The 23,684-nt window shown below is 37.5% G+C and overlaps 1 protein-coding gene across 4 annotated transcripts in view; it reads right to left on the bottom strand.

Moving 5' to 3' along the window:
- Positions 1–23,684, bottom strand: part of Dmd (dystrophin) — a 1,916,788-nt gene that overhangs the window by 265,851 nt on the left and 1,627,253 nt on the right. The gene's annotated exons all lie outside the window — the stretch shown is intronic.

Below are 23,684 nucleotides of genomic sequence, written 5' to 3'. Positions count from 1 at the left end.
GCCTCATGTATATAGGAGGAAAGGAGCAATAAATGTAAAAAGAAACAGAAGGGAGAATCCTGCTGAATGATCTTGAGATGAAAAGAATCAATGAAAAATATCCAGCTGTGGCAAAATGTGTTCAAATTGCCATTTATGCAATTGATGCATGGAATAGGTATTCCTCAGCGCAGAGAGTGCGAACAGAACATTATTATGAAACAGATTTGGATTCTTGGCAAATTACCAATGAAATACACTCTTCTATTAAAAAAGGAAACTATTGTAAAGGAAACGGAGGATGAGGAACAACGTCCATTAGATAGAAGTGCATGCTATTGGAGAGAGTTGGACCTATTCTTCAAAAAAGAATAACCATCATACTAAGGAGCCCCGAGAGTTCTGGGATATAATGATCACAGATGGAAGAGTTATTGATTTAAATTAACACTTTGTTTGTGTTTAAGAAATACGTAATGATTATACTCATATCATAAGAGAAAATTAATATGTATGATCAGCAGTGATATTGGAAATGCTGTATCTGAACATTAGTAGGAAATGGACACAGAACAATCAGGCATAGGCAGTGATCACCTAGATTAGCATGAAAAGATTTAGAATGAAAATGTCTTTGTGTCATCACATATTAACCGACAATCAAGGCCTGAGGCAATGAGTGATAAATCCATATGAGAATTTCCATTGCATAATTTGGAGTACTTCTCTGGCTCTAAAATAGAATTTTAAATTCTAAAATTATGAAAAAGCAATATAACTAGTTTTAAAATCTCACCTTGTAATGAATGATCTGTATATGAATTTTGGCAAACTACTGACAATCATATATAATTGATAAGAAATAAGAGACTTTGATTATTAAGGACGAAGTATAAAATATTCATAAAGGGGAAAAATTAACATGGAAAACATTGTCCCAAATGTTCTAAAATTTAGAAAAGTAAATAATCAGCAATAATGGATGTGAATAGGTTTCCACCCATGGATTTAAGTGCCCTTTCAAAACACTTTTTGAAAAGTTAAGAGACCACAATGGTAAAAGCAATCCATAACCATTTCCTAAGGGCTCTGCAATCATTCTATACAAGTTCTCAAAAGTACTATTGAGAATGAAAAATTCCAATAATAGATGGCATGCTTTGAACAGTATTAAAATAAAAACACAAGAGGGGAATGATGACAGATATAGAACTTTTATATCTAGGGAAGATTTAATAGCTAAAAGTTATCATAAATTACTAAGCTAAAAAAAAGTACCTGAAATTCAACTTTCCAACACAAATGTGTACAATCCTGCCAAGCCAACATTAACATGAGCTCTTGAGGCTTGAAACATTAGTTTCAAATTAGTGACTAACTAAAAAGCATAGATCATTCCCATTCATTTAATACAAATTTATGGAACATCTAAGTAAAAGTGGACTGTGTTAGAAAGATCTGAATTTTAAGACATGTACTCTAGGGCAATTAAAACACAAACAGTCATGCAGGAAGAGTTCATATAAGAATAAACTAATTTCACCTGGAGGAATTAGGTAAGGAAGGGTCAATGATACAATATGGACATGGCGTTCAGTTTATTGAATTTGTGTTTTAGATGGAGTAAAAAATGTTAGCAATGATACTAATAGACAGAATTTATTGTTTCTGTGGCTCACGATACACAATTTTAATTTTCTAAATGCCTCAAGAAACTGGTTTTATATTAATTTCATTTTTTATGATGAAGAAACCAAGAGAGGAAAAGGACTCAAGGTCATATATCTATTGAGAGGGGGATGGATCAGAGCTAGATGTGTCCAAGGGCAGAACCTGGGTTCCTAAAATGTCTTTCTACAAACAGAATAAAACAGAGATGAATGGGATAGTTTAGTTGGAGTGTGGCTTGTGAAGGAAAAAATGGGAGTTTGTTTGGAAAGGTCTAGGGCTGGGATGTAGCTCAGTGGCAAAGCACTTGCCTAGCAAGTGCAACGTCCTGGGTTCAATCCCCAGTATCGAAAAAAGACAAAAAAATACATTTTAAAAAAAGGTTAATCTAGAAAGAACATAGTTTACATTTCGCAAGAAGGGTGAATAAATGCACTCATGGTATTTAGTAGATACTATGTGAAAAATTAACTATAGAATTGTGGGCAGGGCTGGAAGGAGAAAACTGGGGGAAAGAGAAGGAATGGGTGACATTGTCCAAATAGAATTAAACTCATTACCTGACATATGAAATGACAACCCCTCTGTACAACAATTACATAACAATAAAGTTATGTTCAAAAACATAAAAAGAAGTTACTTTCGTCCAAGACATTCATCCCTAGAAGTTTCATAATTTGCCATTGATACACAGCAGATACACCAAGAGAATACAGTCCTGTCATCATAGAATTCCATAAATATCAACACGCATAAAAACAATACTCAGAGTTCTTAAATTCTACTGCTAATGAAATTAAGTCACCTCTAATAGTATAGGAAAAGAAATATTTTAAAGTTTCAACTAAATCTTACTTGTGATTCTTCATCTTACTTTTTTTTATTAACTCAATGTGCAGTTCAAGTCTTTTATAGTATAATTTTATTGAACTGAAGAATGGATTTGCCATTAGTTCCATGACTCCCATTTTTTTCTTTTGACTTTATTGCTAATGTACAAAACATTTAACCAGCGCACAGACACGATAAAAAAGTTGTTAAATTTTAAAACAGGATAACACTAGATATAATAAAACAAACAAAAAAATCTCCAAAGTGGTCCAACATCTTTCTCTTTAACAATAATAGCCCAACTTGCCGTCCCTTGTATATGAAAGCTACATCCCCAGGATATCAGCTTTGCCATAGTTTCTTTGAAAAGGGAAGTAGGACATAAATCCAACCCTGTACTTCTGCACTCTCACTAGGAGTAGCATATATTTATAAGTCATAACAGAAAAAACATGTGGCCCACAAGAGTACTGAACATGGCATTTCTTTCATGGCATACAGCCAGGGTATTTAAAAAAAACACATTGTTGAAGAGCTGCTTTATTTATTTATTTATTGTATTTGATAGTTTGTTTATTTACCTATTATTTATTGTCAGGACTGAGGCTTGAACTCAGGGCCTGGGCGCCATCCTTAAGCCTCTCTGTGCTAAAGGCTAGCACTCTACCACTTGAGCCATAGCACCATATTTGACTTTTTTTCCTAAGTAGTTGAGTGGAGAAAAGAGTCTCATAGACTTTTCTTCCCAGACTGGTTTTGAACCATGATCCTTAGGTATCAGCCTCCTGAGTAGCTAGGGTTAAAGATGTGAGCCACCAGTGCCTGTCTGCTTTCTTTATTAAGTCTCTATCTCCACTGCAAAATGCTTCCCAAAGCTTGGAGACACAAATTGTTTTTGTGCTTTTAATTTAGTATTTTCATGTTATCCTTTCTCATCCAGGGAAAGGCATCTAAGCCATTTTTTACTTTTAGTTTACTTCTTTGGATGTTTTAATCATTGCTTTGTACAGCTAATAACTGTACCTAGCATCCTAGCACTTTCGCTTAAGAGAACTCTCTTATTCCCTGGATGTTCTCCTCAGCAGGCTTATACTTCTCAATACCCCCTTATGAACTGTGGAGTGGGGTAATTCTTCATTACATTGGGGACTTCAATACATTTCCCTACTCTCCAGTGGGAAAATGGGAAAAGGTGACATGATTTAGTAGCCTCATATACTACTTTGGTAATTTGCTAAGATGTCATTGAAAACTGTTCAGTCCACTCTAACATGCAATACAGATATAAAATATTGGTAACAACTACTGAAATACTTTCCTGTATCCTCGGGCACCAATACAAACATGATGAAACCAGTAATCTTCAACATAGCCCACACATAAACAGATTCTCCTCACCAAGTAAATGAAATTTAGGGTTGGTGCAAAGTCCCTGAGGATAAGTTGTAAGATGAAACTTGCAGAACTTTCACTCAATTTAGGTGTTTCATGGCACAGGGTGATTTACAGCTCTTACACCATTTAAAAATGGTGTCTATCTTTGATTCTTCATGTAAAAAACATGATCAGAACAAAGTATTCAGCTGCTGAGTGTGGTGGCACATGGCTCTAATGCCAGTAGTCAGGAAGTTGAGGTAGGAGAGTCACAAAGTTTGAGGCCAACCTGGGTCATACAGTGAGTTCTAAGCCAGCCTGGGCTACAGAGCAAGATCTTGTCTAGAAAAATTATTCACCTTATGATCTGGTTTACATGGTGCTTTAATTGTGAATATCAACCTTATACTTTCCTCTAGTCCCTAAATGTGCACACATCCCCCCTTTTACTACAGAACCTGGCTGGAGTAGGTATGATATAAATGGTTGCGGAGAAGCAGAGCCTGCTGCATTGTGCTTCTGGCGAGAAACAGTTGCACAGTATTTAAGGAGTTGTTCATTATGTAATGAGAACTTTGTGCTTAGAACAGCTCCACAGGGAGAAGCAATATAGCTAGATGTAAAAATGTTCTCCAGTTCACAATGCAGAAGTTTAATTTTTGCAGTATAATTTCCTTTCTACAGTCATATTTTTACATGTTGGGGAAGGGTTCCCAGGAATTCTCAGTTGTGTTTCTTAGCCTCCTGTCATCTCTTTTATGTTCTGCTTCTATCTCTCAGAGTCAGAATAAAGGAGAGGGAGGAGGAGACAACATGGCCCTCTTCTCATTTTGTTCTCCACCATCGTTTGTGAGTTTATAATCTTAGAGTTTATGCACCAACATTAATCAGTTAACAATCCTAGAAATTTTACTATGTAAGGTGGAGGTATTTTAAAATCCAAATAAGAAATACAACCTTACCAGGGTTGATAAATGTTCTACTAACTTATGTGAATTCATTATTTGTTACAGTACCTGTTCACCCCCTTGTAGTACAGCAATTTCTCTACCTACTATCTCCCGTAGGCAGCAATAGAACCCCCAGCATAGCACAAGCATGATAATGAAACATATCTTCAACAGAGTACATTAGTATTTACTGGAGCTTGGGCCCTCATTAGGTTTTCTTAATCTGTAAGGTGTTTCATTTGCATTTTTGTAATGCTTTATAAATGTTATTAGTAACATTATGTTCAAAAGTACAGAAAAGCAAGAATATTGTTTTAAGAAAAGACATGCCAATTGCTATAGCAACCAAAGAGAAATGACTTGTTACAGAAGGGTGTAGATTGGCCACTTGTATACATCATTTGAACTTAGAAGGAAATGAACATTCAAAAACTCATTGAGAACCAATTCTATTTGTAGATAGAGGAGCTCCAGTATTGTATATAAATGGTAGGATCATAGAGTTTTAAGAATAGGTATCTTTGCTATATGCCCTATGAGGGAGACCATAGAGTCCATGTTTCTTTGGGTCTGGCTCACTTCACTTAGTATAATTTTTTCGAAGTCCTTCCATTTCCTTACGAATGAGGAAATGTCATTCTTTCTGATAGAGGCATAAAATTCCATTTAGGCTAATCACAGCAGAGGATCTCAAGAGCCTAATAGCTATGCCCCCATGAACGCATAAGATGATGCTAAGTGAAATGAACTCCATGTTATGGAAATGAGTGATATATCACTGTTGTAATCACTTTCAATATGCCATGTGAAACCGTAGCTTCTATTGCTGATGATCCTCTTGTATCCCCTTCCTGTGGTTGGACCTGCACTATCACTGTACCTCATCTGAGTACACTGGATACTGTATATACTGGTATTAGAACTAGGGAAGTGAAAGGGAATAACAAAATTGAGAGACAAAGGATAAAAAGACACACAATTCCAAAAGCAATACTTGCAAAACCGTTTGGTATAAACCAACAGAACAACTCATGGGGGGAGAGGGAAAGGGGAAGGGGGGAATGAGGGAGGTGGTAACAAACAGTATAAGAAATGTACCCAAGGCCTAACGTATGAACTGTAACCTCTCTGTACATCACTTTGACAATAAATAAGAAAAACAACTAAAATATTTACAGTCCATTTCAACCTGAAAAAAAAAACACAGAATAGATATCTTGTCACAGTTCCCAGGTTCAGAGTAATTCTCTGTATAACATCCTTGTAGTAAAGATTGTTTATTACATTCCTATATTCTCCTTTCATCCACAGCAATAAACCTATGATCATTTTTTCAGGGTTGTTTCTTTATTATTATTATTTTATCTTTTAAAAATTTATTTCTTTATTGTCAAAGTGATCTACAGAGGGGTTACAGTTTCATACTTAAGGCAGTTGCTACATTTCTTATCCAACTTGTTACTTCCTCACTCATTTTCTCCCTGGCTTCCCCCCTCCCTATCCCCCCCATGAGTTGTACAGTTGGTTTACACCACGTAGTTTGTAAGTATTGCTGATCATTTTTGGTACACAGTTTATTATTTTAGCCTCATATGAGGCATGTCTAATCATATGCTGTATTCTGGTGGAGGAACTATTACTGGATATCATATATGAGAGTTCTTCTGAATACACTGATGGCACCTCTGTTTTGTACATTCTCCCTTCCTCCATCTTGCTAGAGACCGGAACTCACTTGTGATGGCTGGTGCTACAGCAGATACATTTTAGTACTGCATTATTAAAGATACCGTAACTGTCTGTCTCTGAATTGTAAATAAGTGACAAGTAAACCTTATTAGATGATCAACCAGATTTTTTTTTTTTTTTTTTGCCAGTCCTGGGGCTTGGACTCAGGGCCTGAGCACTGTCCCTGGCTTCTTTTTGCTCAAGGCTAGCACTCTGCCACTTGAGCCACAGCGCCACTTCTGGCCATTTTCTGTATATGTGGTGCTGGGGAATCGAACCCAGGGCCTCATGTATATGAGGCAGGCACTCTTGCCGCTAGGCTATATCCCCAGCCCCGATCAACCAGATTTTTAAAAATCATGAAAATTTGTGAAGAAGCCAATGTCACTTAATGACAACTGGAAAATGTATGCTTTTCTTACTCAGTGCAAACTTCCTGTAACACCCATTTTTCCTTTCCACGGTTTTAAGTGTGTAGTCTTTCTCAAATTCATGATATAGCTGTTTCGTATTTGAAGTTGTCTTCCTATCATCATGTTCCCCTTCAGATATTCCCCATTTAACCATCACTATAGCTTTCACAACATTGGTTTTCTAGTGCGGATTATTCTGATCTTTCAGTGTCCTGTTATTATGTCACAGTCATGTCTATATGATAGTTCAGATGTGATTTAGCTAGTAAAACAGAGGAATATTTGTTAATTCCATGCAATTCAATGCAATCTAATACTGTATTTCCACCTTAGTGGAGACTAATACTGAGCTTATGGTTACCTTAAACATCAAATTGCTTTTAATGAGTTCCACAAAGTCAGCTACTCCTTAGCTTACATTTGTACACAGCATTAGAAAGTCTTGAGGCAGGACAGCTGCTTTTCCTTGTGAAATGTTCTCTGCAAATGTTCTTCAAACACAGTCTGTGATACTTTTACCTTGAATATTGCTTTTGGTATTTTAGTGTGTTAACTGGCATGCTTACCTTTTTGTCATTGGAAAAAGGAAGAAATGCGAAGTCTATGTTCTTAGAACCCTGATTCAAAAAAATTTGAGTCAAAATGCAGGCAATTTTCCACTACTTTGTGGGTTGTGTACTGTACAAATTTTAGGGAGCAACATGGATGCAGATGTTATGAAGAGTTGTGCAATGCAGGAGCTAGGAGTTCAGTATATGGCTACCATCAAGAGAAACGTCCCAACTTGGTTTTTAATAATGCTCCTTCTTGGACATGATTACAGAAAGATCTCCAAATCTACCTAGTGTGCTTCTTTTAGTATTATCCTTCCTATAATTTAAGAAGATCCTGTGAGCATCCACATTAAATATAACGCTGAAATGCAGATATATTGCTATATCATTTCTCTTTTTAGTCATGGGGCTTGAACTTTGGTCCTAAGTGCTATACCTGAGCTCTTCAGCTCAAGGTTAGCACTCTACCACTTGAGCCAAAGCACCACTCCTGTTTTTTTTTTTTTTTTCCTTTGGGCTGGAGATAAGCGCCTCACAGACTTTCCTGTCTGGATTGGCTTTGAACTGTTATCCTCCAATCTGGCCTACTGAGTAGCTAGGATTACAGGCATGTGCCTGCAGCCCCTGGCTTTGTAGCATCACTTTTAAAAATAGGAAGTGAAGACAAGCACTGACGGCTCCAGCTAATAAAACCTAGACCCTCAGGAGGCTAAAATCAGAAGTTGAGATTAGAAGTTAGTCATGTAGAAAAGTCGACAAGACCCTGTCTATCATTAACTAGCAAAGAGTAGGGCTGGAAGCATGGCTTAAGTGATGAAAGAACCAGGGGTGAGCAAGAAAAGTGAGTGAGCATAAGACCTTGAGTTCAAGTCTCATTACTGGCCAAAGGAAGTTGGCAAAGCAGAAAAAAGTTTTTCTTTACAATATTAAGGTGAAAACTTTATAACATAGCTCTAGTGACTTATTAAAGTCTAAAATAAAGAACAAAACATTCGCTCAATGTTTCAAAATATGATTTTTCCCAGATTTGTAGCTCTTTACATAACAGTGACAAGCCCAATTAATGTTACAAAACCTTGACACATATAGGAAAAAAATTAAACAATGTGGTAAGTGGTGGACACGCTGCTAAATAATAAAAAAGCAGTTACGCTGATGCTTTGTTATTTAAAATCCTTTTCCCTCAAAGAGTAGGAGTGATAAATTGTAAGGACTACACCAATACATTTTCAATTAAATGACTAAATTAATGTAGAGACATTTAATTAAAATTCCAATAGTTTTTACAAATGCTGTTAATTATGGTGCTATCTAAAATTAAATCTCTCCCCAAACCCTTTTACATATTTTCTGCTCATCTGATACAGATATAATTAAAATGCTGCAAGTTCACCTAAATGCATCCAAATATTATAAAAGAAAATATAAAAATAATTAAATTTTCAGTGACTACTAAGGAAGCTGGTATTTTAATGGGATTACTATAAGTCTTTGGGGGGAAACCAACAGATGTCTAAGTATGCGTATTCACGGCCACATGCACGTTCACAGACAGTCTTAACATTCTTTGGAAAACAATTTTCTCTCTTTGTATCTAAGATACTGTGTTAACACCACAGACAAATATCATTTCAAAGATATTTCCACTTGCAAAGGATAGGAATTTTTTTTGAAGATGTAATTAATTTCAGGAGCAAAGTGTACTCCAGTCATAACAGTTCTGGGCTACCATTTTCTAAACAATAAAAAATTCTGTAATAGTGCTTCCAAAAGACTCTCTAAGAGAAAGCAATTCAGAGTTCAGATTTCTAGTACTGGAGTTAAACATATAGGTGGAAGAAGACAAGGACTCATGCAAATTATTCTTCAGTGGCAAAATGAAGGGTTTAATCTGAACTTCCAAACTTATTTGACAAAGCAAGAAGAAAACACACTGATGGAAAATGGCCTATAATCCAGGTACAGTGGCTCCCTGCCTATAATCTGAGCTATTTTTTTTTTTTTTGGTCAGTCCTGGGGCTTGGACTCAGGCCTGAGTGAGCACTGTCCCTGGCTTCTTTTTGCTCAAGGCTAGCACTCTGCCACTTGAGCCACAGCGCCACTTCTGGCCATTTTCTGCATATATGGTGCTGGGGAATTGAACCCAGGGCCTCATGTATACAAGGCAAGCACTCTTGCCACTAGGCCATATCCCAGCCCCAATCTAAGCTATTTTGTGAGGTGGAAAACATGGTTGGAGGAAAGCCTGGGCAAAAAGTTAGAAAGATCTCATCTCAATGAAGCAAACCAGGTGCAGTATGTAAGTCTGTCATCCCATCTTCACTGGGTGTTCTAGGCAAAAAGAGGAACTCTGCCTATAAAACAAAACTAAAAGGTCTTGGAGTGTAGCTCAAGTGATATAGTGCCTGTCAAGCAAATGTGAGCCTCTCAGGTCAGTCCTCAATAGTACCATAAAAAGTTTATGCACATCAGACTTATTCTATTTCCTTTCTTGTAGGATCTTACTTAATTCCAATAGGTATTTTTAATTGCTCTGCATTGGCTAGTACTTAGTTCTTTGAAATCAGTAGGTTACGTATTGTAGTGTAAATAGTGTATGTCAATCTTTTCTTACCATAGCTTGGGATTTGGCTGGTAGAGTGTATCCATTAAACTTTGAGTTATGTCCTTATGCACTGTCTTAGGTAACTCTCCACATAGCCTTGAGACTGGTTTGGGTACATGGCCTTCTGTGGCCATCTTTGGCTACATGTCACTTTTGTCTAGGAAGGAATATAAATAGGGTACCACTGAAGATAGGGTGCAAAGAAAAGGAGCTTCCATTGTTGGACAGTGACCCACCATGGGAGGACAAGACGCAGGGGTTGTGTTGCTGCTGGGGAAAAAATATAAAGGTGATAATGATGGAAACAAGGTGAAACCATGAACAGAAGGAAGCTGGTGCTGCTTTGCTATGAGTCTATATTGGTATGAGCCAGTGAACACTGAGCTGTTACATTGTGGATTGCTGTTGCTGTTACTTTGTGATGAATCTTTGAACAGAGAGCTTTGAATAAACATGACCTCCATCTCCACCATCCCTGATATCTTTCTGTGCTCTGCCCCAATCAAAAGAGAACCTAACACAACTACTGAAGCCCCTCAACACATCTATTGATTCCAATCTTCCCTCCAGACTCCTGAAGGCTCAAAATCAACATGCTTCCTTAAACAAAAAGGCTGCTGGTAGCTCACACCTGCAATCCCAGTTACTCAGGAGGCTGAAGGATTGCAGTTTACAGCTAGCATGAGCAGAAAAGTCTTTGAGACTCAATCTCAAATTAACCACACCCCTTTCACAGTCAACTGGAGATAGGCTCCAGAGTCAGAGCAACTCCCATGAGCAAGAAAACCAAGGAAGAACTTGGAGCCCTGAGTTCAAGTACCCATACTGGAATTAAAAAAAGAAACAAGGAGGAATGACTACTGCCACCTGCCATTTCTATGGAATCCAATGGGTGGTTGGGAGCAGGTTAGAATCTTTGGAAAGTGACTGATCTCATTCTCCAAATTTCTCTTCGTCTTAGTCAACAGACTGATAAATTGGAAGGAAGCTTTGTGTAAGTTACTGTTGTAACCAAAATCTCAGGAGGGGATCCTAGATCTCAGCAGCATTGTACTCATAAAAATTCTCTCACAGATTTTTGTATACTAGATATTTCACCTTCCTGGTTTTGTTCTGTATGTGACCAATCTTCCTCCCATTCCTTTATCATCAGATCCTGATCTCAACCCTGACCACACTCTATAATCCAAGGAGCTTAACACATACTGATACTTGCACTTCTCCCAGGCTGAACTGATGTCAGGAGCAGCCTGTGTATCAGCCCTTTTGTAAGCTTCACGCCCCTGACTGAGGGAATGACAGGGGTTATCATATTTAACGGTGTATTTTACATGCTTAAAGGAGCACAATTAGAATGAAAGCTTAATGGTGGTATTACAATGTCTGTAATGAGTTCTAATACATCAGCATAGATGGTATGATATTTTATACATGCAGCTAGAGCTTTAACTCTACCGGCTTAGGGCAACTGGTTACCTTAATCAAGAATTTGTTCACACTGCCAGAGAGCATAGCTCTCTTCTGAAAAAGGCCAAAGCTCAAAGACTTCCATTATTAGCTAACTCTAAGAACCTTGGAGGTTTCTGTAATGCACATAATAAATTTCACAAATGTGTTTGTGCTGTGGAAGGCTGGGATTTGTAATGAATTTCCCTAAGGACTCTCATTAGTGAAATTTAAGACAATCATGATACGTCCATTGACTAAACTATCCTAAAGATATTTTCTAACACTGTAGTCAATAAGGCCTGTTGATCCTGGGCCTTCCATTTTAACTTTGTTTCACTATGGACCTGTGTCTAATCATCAGGTTAGTAGGAATTCTGGTCACTTCATATAAATTCTAAAGGCAAGACAAACCTGCCTATGTAGTGGATCAATTTAAGCTTAAAATCTTGAACTTCACCAGAGTTGTGAAAAAGGTTGTATGCTTCCTTCTGTCTTCTTCTTCTTTTTTTTTTTTTGGCCAGTCCTGGGGCTTGGACTCAGGGCCTGAGCACTGTCCCTGGCTTCTTTTTGCTCAAGGCTAGCACTCTGCCACTTGAGCCACAGCACCACTTCTGGCCATTTTCTGTATATGTGGTGCTGGGGAATCGAACCCAGGGCCTCATGTATATGAGGCAGGCACTCTTGCCACTAGGCCATATCCCCAGCCCTCCTTCTGTCTTCTAATGAATGTTTGCTGGTTATGTTTACAGTCGTGGAACACTTCATTGTAGAGTCTAAGGCTGTGCCTTCCAGTTGTGATGACATGTGCAGCCTTCACCCATTGCCAACATATCTCTGTCCATCTATTATTTTCCTAAAAGAATCTAAGAACAATTTCCTTTAGGTCAGTTCACAGCAAGAGAGATTTGAGGCAGTGTTTCAGGAAAAGGGTATAACTATTTGGTGTCAGGGGGTCTTCTGAGTAACTATTAAATATCTCTAGGTAGATTTTTATATCTCCCATTTTGTAAGAATGGCCCCAGCACTCTGTCAATCTACTCAAAGACACCCTGAGAGGAAACAGGAATCCTTATTACAGTATGGGCTACAACATATGTTAATACTAGAAGCCAGGAAATGCTCTTCTCTTCTCTACAGCTATTTCAGTTAGCTTTGCATTTGAGGAATGTTCATTTGTTCCAAGCAGCATCAGAAATTGATGGGGTAAGTGTGTTACTTGGTCTAATGGCCTAAAGGCTGTCTTAAGTTAATGCTTGAGAAATCAACAAGCCTGTTCTCTTTAGTGTTTGGTTCCCTTTGACATTTTTAATGGAAAAAATACTAAGGGACACACTGAAAGGGTATCTTCCATAAAAAATACATAAATAATACTTGACATAGCTGTTGATAGTACTGTAATTTAACATTCTATCATTAGTGGATATAGCAGGTATCATGTTGTTTCTTCTGTTTTTGCAGAGATGTCTAGGAAATAAAGAACCTTGCCTCACCAATAGCTTCTTCTTCTTCTTCTTCTTCTTCTTCTTCTTCTTCTTCTTCTTCTTCTTCTTCTTCTTCTTCTTCTTCTTCTTCTTCTTCCTCCTCCTCCTCCTCCTCCTCCTCCTCCTGCTCCTCCTCCTCCTCCTCCTCCTCCTCCTCCTCCTCCTCCTCCTCCTCCTCCTCCTCCTCCTCCTCCTCCTCCTCCTCCTCCTCCTCCTCCTCCTCCTCCTCCTCCTCCTCCTCCTCATATTTATTTATTTACTTTTGCCAGTCCTGGGCCTTGGACTCAGGGCCTGAGCACTGTCCCTGGCTTTTTGGTCAAGGCTAGCACTCTGCCACTTGAGCCACAGTGCCACTTCTGCCCATTTTCTATATATGTGGTGCTGGAGACCAGGGCTTCATGTATAGGAGGCAAACACTCTTGCCACTAGGCCATATTCCCAGCCCCAGGTTCTTCTTATAATACATGTCTTAGTGCATTTGGAATGCTGTAACAAAATCCTCCAAACTGCTTGACTTATGAATAGTTGAAATTTACTTCTCACAGTCTGGAGACTGAGAAGCCCAAGATGAAGGTGCTGGCTGATCGAGTGTTTAATAAGGCCTTACTTCTCAAGTCATGGATAGGACCTTCTTATTGTGTGCTCATAGGGTAGAAGGTGAGAGGCAGTCATTGTTGGATTCCTTATATAAGGTCCCTCACAACATAATCACCTATAGAAAGTCCTATCTGCTAACCATCACCACATGTGGAATTAGATATTCATGTATGAATTTAGAGGAAGGGCCACAAACATTCTGGCCATAGAAGTAAGGTAATGATATTATAAGCTGATTAGATTTGAAAGTAACATAGCAAGAGAATTATATTAAGGGACTTGTGTCATCAATTTCATTGCTTCCTTCCCTAGCATCAGGAAATGTATTTCCAAATACTTCCAAAGATTACATTCTATGCTTTATTAGTTAAATTGTGCCCATTTCTATTTCTTACTTCCTCTCCCTTCTTTATTTACAAAGGGTAAACTTGATCTACAAATGATTCCATTCAAATGCAGTTGCTGGCTTACCCCAAGAGAAGTATTGCAACATGCTTTGAATATCAAATATGTTCCCTGTACACTTACACAAAAATTTCTTACACCATTTACTCAGCTCTGCCTTTAGTCATGACTGAGGGGGTCACAACTATCAGGTGTTCAATAATGACTTCTTTACTGTTGGGGAAGATATTATAGAAAGGTCATATGATCTCCAGTCTCCCTGGAGTTACAGTAAGTTCCAATGGTATTTTTCAAATGCTGCCCATAACCTATAAAATAAGTAACTGTCATCATGGTTACAGAGAGTATATTCTACATACATGTGCATTTATGGCTGTGTATAGTATGTACACACGTGTATATACATATGTGTATGTGCTTGTGTGTGTTTGTCTAAAATGTCACTTCTTAGAAAACTTCCCTGGCCTACCAGATTAGTTCAAGTCCCTCTTTCATACTTTCCTTTAAATACACTGATTTTCTTCTTTCTAGCACTTGAAATGAAATTGATATAACAATGCAGATGTTGGACCTATCTCTAGAGCTGGTTTACAAAGCAAGGACCTTCTTCCTGTCTTACACAACAGCAGTCTTTAGAAAGCTAGTCTGAAGCAATATTATATACATTTATCCATCCATCCATCCATCCATCCATCCATCCATCCGTCTGTCCATACATACACACAGGAGCTGCGTAATAACTGCTCTTAATCTGGTAAATGGATAAGGGCACCAGTGAGGAGCAGATCTTTGAGTTCTCTTTTTATTTGTAAATCTCAAGGTGGAACTTAGATAGGGAAGTCCAACATACTAGTTGGCAGGGATCAGAGAAAAGCTGTACCTATGTGGTAACAGGACAATGAGGATGCACTTGGAATACAGATTGTAATATGGCATCAATATACATTATGATAGACTCATCTTTTCTTCTTTGTGTCTTCTCGGGGTTTTAAAATCTTTCTAGTTGGTATCTGCTCATGTTGATTCCCTTCTTCCCTCCCTCTCTCCCTTCCTCCCTCCCTCCCTTATTCTGACATTTCCAACTTAACTCAGTCTTATTTATCTTTAAAAAATTGCCTATTATCAATAAAAATGTTAAAAAAATTAAAAGTGTTTTTTAAAAGTTTGGCTCAAACTATATTGATGTTTGCTGGTTAATATTTTTTGCTGCTCTGCTCTGTAAAAAGAATCAGAAAATGATAAATTTTGTTTGAAAAGTAAACTCAATGTAGAAACTTAGAAACTCTGATTAATCACTGAGGGGAAGTTCTTTCTACAGAATCATATTCACATGGGAGAAATTGGTCATTTTTAGTAAAATAGATTAAACTTCACATATTTGGTCAGAATCAATAAATGAGAAATTTACAGCCCAAACAAATTGCTTTGGTCCACTGTCTCTTTGTTAAGAGTTAACACCTTCAAGTGAATGAAAATAATAACTTTCAGATAAGATTTATGTCATTATTTCTTCCAGTAGAAGTTGATCCAAAGCAGGCTGGGATGTATCTTGTCATAGATTGTTTGCCTAGCATGCATGAGACTTTGGGTTTGATCCTTGACATTTCAAAAAAAAAAAAAAAAGAGTGGACCCAAAGCAAAATTCCCATCTGACATCAGAGAAAGCCAGTCTTTGAATCACCAAATGCAGGATCTTAGCTTTAAAGAATTGGTAAAGAAATTAATAGAACTGGTATTTTACTCCAAGATCAAATTTATAACCAAAGCTGGTACCAGAAAATTAAGAAACTTTCCAAGCCACATGATAACAAAGGCCTGGCCACTGAAGTACCTAGGCTCCTCATTTTCATGAATTAGTTCTCAGAGGAACGTGTTCTTGACATGTAATGAAGTCAACTTGTAAATTGCTGATACATGTCTCCCTTGTCAACTCAACTGCTGCCATCACAGATTGATGGCAGTGTCATTGCCTTGCAGACATGCATATCCATCCAAGACACATGTCCCAGCTATAACAAGAGTCCTGTCTGGCTGTGGGCATTAACAACTTCTCTGTTAACTCAAGTTGAAATCAGCAGCCTGCTCCTACCCAGTTACCACCAAAACTTTAAGGAATCAAAGTATGCCATGCCTCATATTTGAAACATGCACCTTCTTTCAACATTAAAGCATGAATCCCAGAATGACATAACATTGTGAATCAGATGAGTAGGAGGCAAATATTATTCGGACTGTGGAGTTGAGAATATCCTTCAGGGTAAGCAGCAGAAAGCTGACTTTCTCCCGTTCTCCTTACACAGATAATAAACTGCACCTAGTTTTTTTCAATATGGTATTGACTTTCTTTTCCAGGAGGTTCTTTGGGTGAGGACATGGAAATACTACAAAACTTCGAAAGTAATAAAAGGCAAAAATAATCATTGGAATGAAATAAGCAAATAGAGATGAAGTGTTGTTTCTAGTCCATATTTCTGAAAAAAAGGATGAGATTGTATTTAAATGTGGTTATCAAAATGGGTGTGGTGGCTTGTGCTTGTAATTTCTATACTCGGGAGGCAGATGTGGAAGGATCTTGAGTCTTGCCTGGGCTACATAGTAAGATCTACTTAAAAAAAGAAAGACAAAGTGAAACTCTCAGTTATTTATCTTCTCTGCATTTTATTAAAACATCAAAAAAGGCTAAAATAATTTGTTTTTTGTTGTTGTTGTTGTTGGTCATGGGGCTTGAACTCAGGGCCTGCACACTGTTCCTGGCCTTCTTTTACTCAGGGCTAGTGCTCTACCACTTGAGCCACAGTGCCACTTTCAGCTTTTTCTGAGTAGCTTATTGGAGATAAGACTCTCACAGACTTTTCTGTCCAAGCTGGTTTTGAACTGCTATTCTCAGATCTCAGCCTCCTGACGAGCTAGGATTAGAAGTATAAGCCACTGGCACCCTGCCATTTGTACTTTTACACTTCATATTTCTATCAATTATTATATTCAGATGTAGTCTATAAATTTATATGTTTGACTTAGATAATGATCATTAAGTTTTTTTTTGAATTTTGAAAAACTTTTATTCAAAAAGAGCCAAGGAAATATTTACCTTTAGAACCAGATATTTTAACAGGCTGGAAGAGTATTAAACATAGTAAACATACTACTGCTAATAGATTTTACTTTCTATTCTATGTTTAATTGAAGTTTAAGATATTAAAAAGAGCAAAGATATAGAAAAAAGCCTTGCAAATATGCATGAAAGAAAAGTGTGTGACTATGGAGATGAAGGTAAGATTTGATTCTCGGAAATGTTTAAAGCCTTATGGCTAAATAAAAGAATTTATCACCACTGTCAGTGTAGGGCACTTAGTTTTCTGTTTTTACATCTTACTTTTAAAAATACTTTATTTATTTTTGTTTTGCTGTGCTGAGGATTGAACTCAGGGCCTTGCACATGATAGACAATTCTCTCCCACTGGGCTATAGCCTCCCCACACCAGCTCTTTCATTTTATCTTTCTAAAATATATTTTAATATGTAAGAAAAATGAGAGAGTTCAGAATAAAAAAGAATGAGATAAAATACATACTTGAGCTACCAAACTTTCCCTTCTACCAGTTGCTTTTGACAAAAATGCCATGAGTCAAGAATATTGCCCATTTCAGGCTGGAAATGTGGCTTAGTGGTAGAGTGCTTGCCTAGTATGCATGAAGCCCTGGGTTCGATTCCTCAGCACCACATAAATAGGAAAAGCCATAAGTGGTGCTGTGGCTCAAGTGGTAGAGTGCTAGCCTTGAGCAAAAAGAAGCCAGGGACAGTGCCAAGACCCTGAGTTCAAGACCCAGGACTGGCAAAAACAAAAAAGAGAGGGAATATCACCCATTTCATAATCCTAGCTACACAGGAGGCTGAGAGCTGTGAACTGATTTTTGGAACCAGCTAGGGCAGAAAAACCTGAGAAACTCTTATGTCCAATTAACCAGCAAAAATCAGGAACTGGAGAGTTGTGGTTGAAATGTTAGATCATTAGCCATGAGTGAAAAAGCTGAATGTCAGACCCTGAATTCAAGCCAGTAGACACACACACACACACACACACACACACACACACACACACACACACACACGCACGCGCACACACACACACGCATACACACATACACACACACATGAATATTACTTGTTTCACATCTTGGCTTTTCTCCTCACAGTGAAATCATCAATTAAACTTTTTCACAAATTGAAACTAATTAAGGAGAAGCAGCAGCATGACCTGTAACCTAAATCTTCATAAATTGAGAATCATCTATATTATCTCATTAGGTATACTAAATAAGTGCATTTTGTACTGCTAATCATGCCTAGCCTCTTGGCTTCACTAAGCAACTCAATTTTATACTTCTTTGTACAGCTATCAGAGCTATACCTGATTTTGCTTTCAGAGAGAGAGAGAGGTAGAAATCCTGACTGTTCTTTTTAAATCTAACCCTCAGGGCCTAGCACAATGCTAGACATTTAGGACATGGTCAATAAAGTATGTAATGAATGAGTGCATCTGTGGAAGGATAAGTGAATGGCATGCACATTTTATTGGGGGTCAAGTAAATGTCCAGGGTAATAAAAGGGGGTGAGTATAATGAAATTTTAATTTTAGTTGAATTCATGCAAGGCAAAGGATTACTTATTATTTCTATTTTGTAGCATGTGCAAAGCACTTGACAGTTATAAGATTCATTTTTAAGTTCAAAGATAGGTCAAGGCTATAGGCAGCAGTTCCTAGACACTAAACAAATGAGAAACTGTTTTTAATCTGTCTTGCCATTATTACTTTTAATGACACCTGGGTACATATTAACAAAGGCAAGATCCTCGTCACAAGTGTGTATGTATTTTTCTAGAAAAGGTCAAACTGAAATGAATTAACTTCCTGGTACCATGTTATCTGCCTTTCATTTTCCACAAGGGTGTATTCCACTTGCTCAGACTTTGGCAATTTTAGAATTCGTAGTCTTAATGTCCTCTGAAATGTACAGATTTTACAGCTTAGATTTTAAGAGACACCATTACCTGACAAGGTAATGACAGTTTTATCTGCACTGGTGACTGGATTTGCTGTGATACTTAAATAATAATCCAAATCAAATGATAATTTTTGAGAGGATGTCAGGAAAGGAGAAAGGAAAGAACAAAATGCACAGCATCAAACTTGGTTTGAAAAACACAACAAACTGCAGCTTCCCATAGTTTCTTATTTTACTGGAAAAATATCTCTTAGCAATTCATCTTCCTTTGGGCACATGAATGACATTTTACTGTGATGTGATTATAAGAAACAACATCCCTCAGAGATGCTGCCTTAAAATATTTCTCTTTATAATGTTCTGAGCTCAACAAACCTTGGTAGAAAACAGAATACTCTTAATTATGAATAAATTAACTAAATTAGTAACATGAGATGGATATGCAATTAAGGGATTGTTAATTGAAACTGGAAACACAGCTGTATACAGCTTAGAGATGAATCATACCAGTAATGACGCAGATGTTTATAAAATGTGATTATCTTTAGTGGAGACAGCACTGCATCTCCCGAGCCCATTCTTGTATTGTGTCACTGAAATGGTTTTTAAACCCGTGAACACCAGGAATCAGTATCTCAGGGATGGCAAATTAGGCTCCCTGGATATGGGAATTAGTGTTGTCTGAATGTCAGCAATTTGATTCTCCAGCTTTCAAAGAATGTAGATATGGAGCCAACAACAAACATCTGTTAGTTGCATGGTCTTCAAAAACAAAAACACCCCAAAGTTGCTGGCAAACCAATGCAGGCTTCAATCTGAGAAGACAGTAAAGTATCTGTAAACAGTTCCACTGCTGTGTGAGACTGTAAGAAATCAAAAACCTTTGCCTCACAGCATAGCAGGGAAGCCCTAAATGCACACACAGAAAATGCCCCCTCTGCTGGCAGAGTTTCTAAAACATTGATGCTATTTTCCAGAAAATCCATCCAGCAGAAAACGCTCAAATCTTCACAAAGGAAACAGTGGGAAAGTGCTATCATTGAATGCACTGTGTACTTAAATTTACTGATACTATCAATGCTTTTACCATACTTTGAAAACTTGTATCACATATAATTTTGCCCTGTGTGCAAATCTCATTTGCCACAGAGAAAAGAAGTGTCCCTATGGGTCTGGATTTTAATGGGGTTACATGATCTTTGCATCGACTTCTTTTGGATAAAATGTCCTAACTACAGCTTAATGATAATAGAATAAAGTGCTTAGCCAAATAGACTATAAGCTTTAAACTTTAGATTCCTTATTTCTTCACATAAGCTCATGGCATTATTTAAAACCAATGATTCTGTTAGGCATATACTGGTTTTTCCATCTGAAATGCAAACTAACTAGTGTAAGGTCTTGTAAAAAAGAAAGTATGACCGAAGAATATGTGTTTGTCACCTTAGCTTTTTCACTCTTCTTTCAAAGCTGTCAATTTTCTTAGCAAAGGCTAGTTCCCACCAGGTGCCAGTGGCTCATGCCTGTAATCCTAGCTAGTCAGGAGGCTGAGATGTAAAGGTCATGGTTCGTAAGCCAGGCTGGCCAGGAAAAGTCCATGAGATTCTTATATACAACCAGCAAAAAGCAAGAAGTGAGGCTGTGACTCAAGTGGTAGAACACTAGTTTTGAGTGAAAAAGCTAAAGAAGAACACCCTGTGAAATGGCCTATCTTTCAAGCTACAACACCAAAATAAACAAACTTAGTTCCTGAAGAAAAAAAAGAAAAAAAAAACAGGAGATAATCTCACAGGAGTTACTATTATCCCTGCCTATCATAAGAATTCAAATAACATAGCAAATGTTCCTGTTAATTCAACGTGGACCTTTACTGCAACCAGTAATAAAGCATTTGGATGACCTGAGATTCAAATACACAAGTCAATTTTCCACTTTCCATTATCAGTGAACATATGGGAAAAACCCGAGTTGTATATTGTTTAAAAAGAAAGTTCTCTCTCCAGAATGAATGAAGAGAAAATGTAAACATAGAAAAAGCCACACCACTGTGTATTGTTTGTTTTCTAGGTTGGCTATGTTGTCATGTGGAATTTGTTACATTTTGATCACGGAGTCTTTCTATCCTATGTGTTAGTCTCCACAAGTACAGGCTTTGCCTATAACTTCAGTATTGATTTGCTGTTTTACAGGTTCCAACTTGTCTAAATTTCATTACTTGAAGGGACAGCTCGCAATTCCATATACAGGTATAATAAAAGCAGGACGACTACATGCATACTGTGAGCTTTGAAAGAGCACTTTTCCCTAGTGTGCTGCACCAAATTCTTCATAAGTGTATGATTCTGTGGCAAATGGTGATGGCAAAGCCAACATAATGTACTACACTAGTAATACACTAGCATTTGTGTTAGTATTTTCAATTCTGAATTTACTTATAATGACATGAGTATCTATATTATTTCCAACTCTGGACCTACTAAGAGAATACTATTTTTAGAATGCAATTGTGATATACCTAGCTATTGGCCAACCTAACAGTGTATGTTCCGATGTTGTGCATCGCAGGACACAGTTATGAGAGAAGAATGAAAATCTGGTCTAAAGCAATCACAGTGAGCTCATTCATCTTAGCCAGTGACTAAAGAGATTCTTTGAGCATTCAGAAGAAAGAGGCAGGAAGATTGCAAGTCTGAGGTCAGCTCAGGGTACATAGCAAGATTCTGTCTCAAAAAATAAAAATTGTTAAAAAGTTAAAAAAAAAGATTCATTGAGAACTGGTTCTGACTGACACATAAGAGGGAAATCTCCAGGGTTGTTTCTAATAAATGTTTATTTCCCAAACAGGCATAACTGCACATAAACACACACACACACACACACACACACACACACACACACACACACACTCTTCTTGTAGCATTTCCACATAATTCTTTTCTTGGCTATTGTTTTCTGCAGCTATGTTGCTTGGTGCAGTAGAAAAACATTTTAGCATTTGAGAAAATCAGAGACTCCCAGAGTAGCTAACCTTGAGTCTTGATGTAGTTGAGTAGTTGAAATAACCACTCTAGATCTGATGATCCTTTGACTTCTTTTCCTGTTAATCTAGGCATTTTCAAAATGTATTTTCTAACCAGTAGCATCAGTGTCAACAGGGAACTTTCTAGAAATACAGAATCTCAAATCTCAGATTACACTGTAGTCCTACTAAACCAGAAACCTTGGGTGCTGTCCATCAACCTATCACATAAGAAACTTTCCAGGGTATACTGTTGCATGTTAAAAGTTTTGACACTACTGTGCTGTTCATGAAATTGTGTCTATTATTTAGTTATAAAAACATTTTCAGAATTTTCCAGATTCCATTGGTGATTGTGGTGTACTTGTTAAAAACAGGTTTCCAAACTTATTGCATCATAAGTCTCACCAGGCAAGGATTGAGAATAAGTAACAATCATGTGCCTTTGGTGATTTTTCACAACAAGAAAATTGTGGGAAAACAAGTGTTAGGCCCTTATAGTCAGTCCTGAATTCAGCTACTGGCTGTTAAAAGCATTCTAACCAATATACCACCTGCAATCCTATTTCAACTGGCTGCATTTCTAGGACTTCTCAAGTAAATAAATACTAGCTGTGGTTCTGGAAATTGTACTATAGAATCTTAGTTTGGAGAGTTTTTGGCTTAACGTGAGGTCACATTTCTAAGATATTTGGTTTCTGCACTTAACTGTCAATTTGAATTCCTGATCTTTTTTTTTTTTTTTGCTAGTCCTGGGCCTTCAACTCAGGGCCTGAGCACTGTCCCTGGCTTCTTTTTGCTCAAGGCTAGCACTCTGCCACTTGAGCCACAGCACTACTTCTGGCTGTTTTCTATATATGCGGCGCTGAGGAATCGAACCCAGGACTTCATGTATATGAGGCAAGCACTCTTGCCACTAGGAATTCCTGATCTTTTATGTCCAGAAACTGTTTGCCATAACTCCCCACTTGAGCTTCGCACTCAATTCCTAACCTCTTGTATGTTTTTGACACATGCTATCTGGTGGTCCCATGAACCCTGCCAGGATTTTAGAACCCTCTCAAGTAATTACAAGAGTAATCACGCATTCCTTAACTCTTCAGGCTGCATTTTCAGAGTCTGGATTCCTACCTGCTGAACTTGAACTTGCTGATACTCATGAGGCTGGCTTAAAAGCAGGAGCAATTAGTTGTTACAAACTAAACATATACTTTCCAACTCTGAAAATAAATCTGCTCATTCAAATAGAAATAATTGAGAACTTACAAATGCTTAACTTTAAATGGTCTGAAATCATCAGTGTGCTTTCAAGTTGAATGAATATTTTATAGCAAAAATTTCTGTTGCTTGTTTACTTGGTGAAATAAGCTAAAATGACAAAAAAAGCATGTTCGTGACATAATTCTTATATAAATGATACATGTAAAGAGTTTAAAGAGTTGAGGGAAACAAGTATGTCTCCTCTCTTCTAATTGCATGAATTTCATTTGGTTAGATATCATTTTGACTTTACTACCCTCCCCAGCTTACATTCATACTTCAGTTATTTCAGAGTTCACACTACCCCAGGTTAGGTGAAATCTTCCCAGTTCCTAGAAAACATTTTCATTTCTTTCTCTAAGCTCAAA

Source organism: Perognathus longimembris, chromosome 28 (genome assembly GCF_023159225.1).
Source record: "Perognathus longimembris pacificus isolate PPM17 chromosome 28, ASM2315922v1, whole genome shotgun sequence".
In the NCBI taxonomy this organism is placed as follows: domain Eukaryota; kingdom Metazoa; phylum Chordata; class Mammalia; order Rodentia; family Heteromyidae; genus Perognathus; species Perognathus longimembris.
Note: the sequence above shows the minus strand (reverse complement) of the source record. Positions and strands in the feature narration are given on the sequence as shown.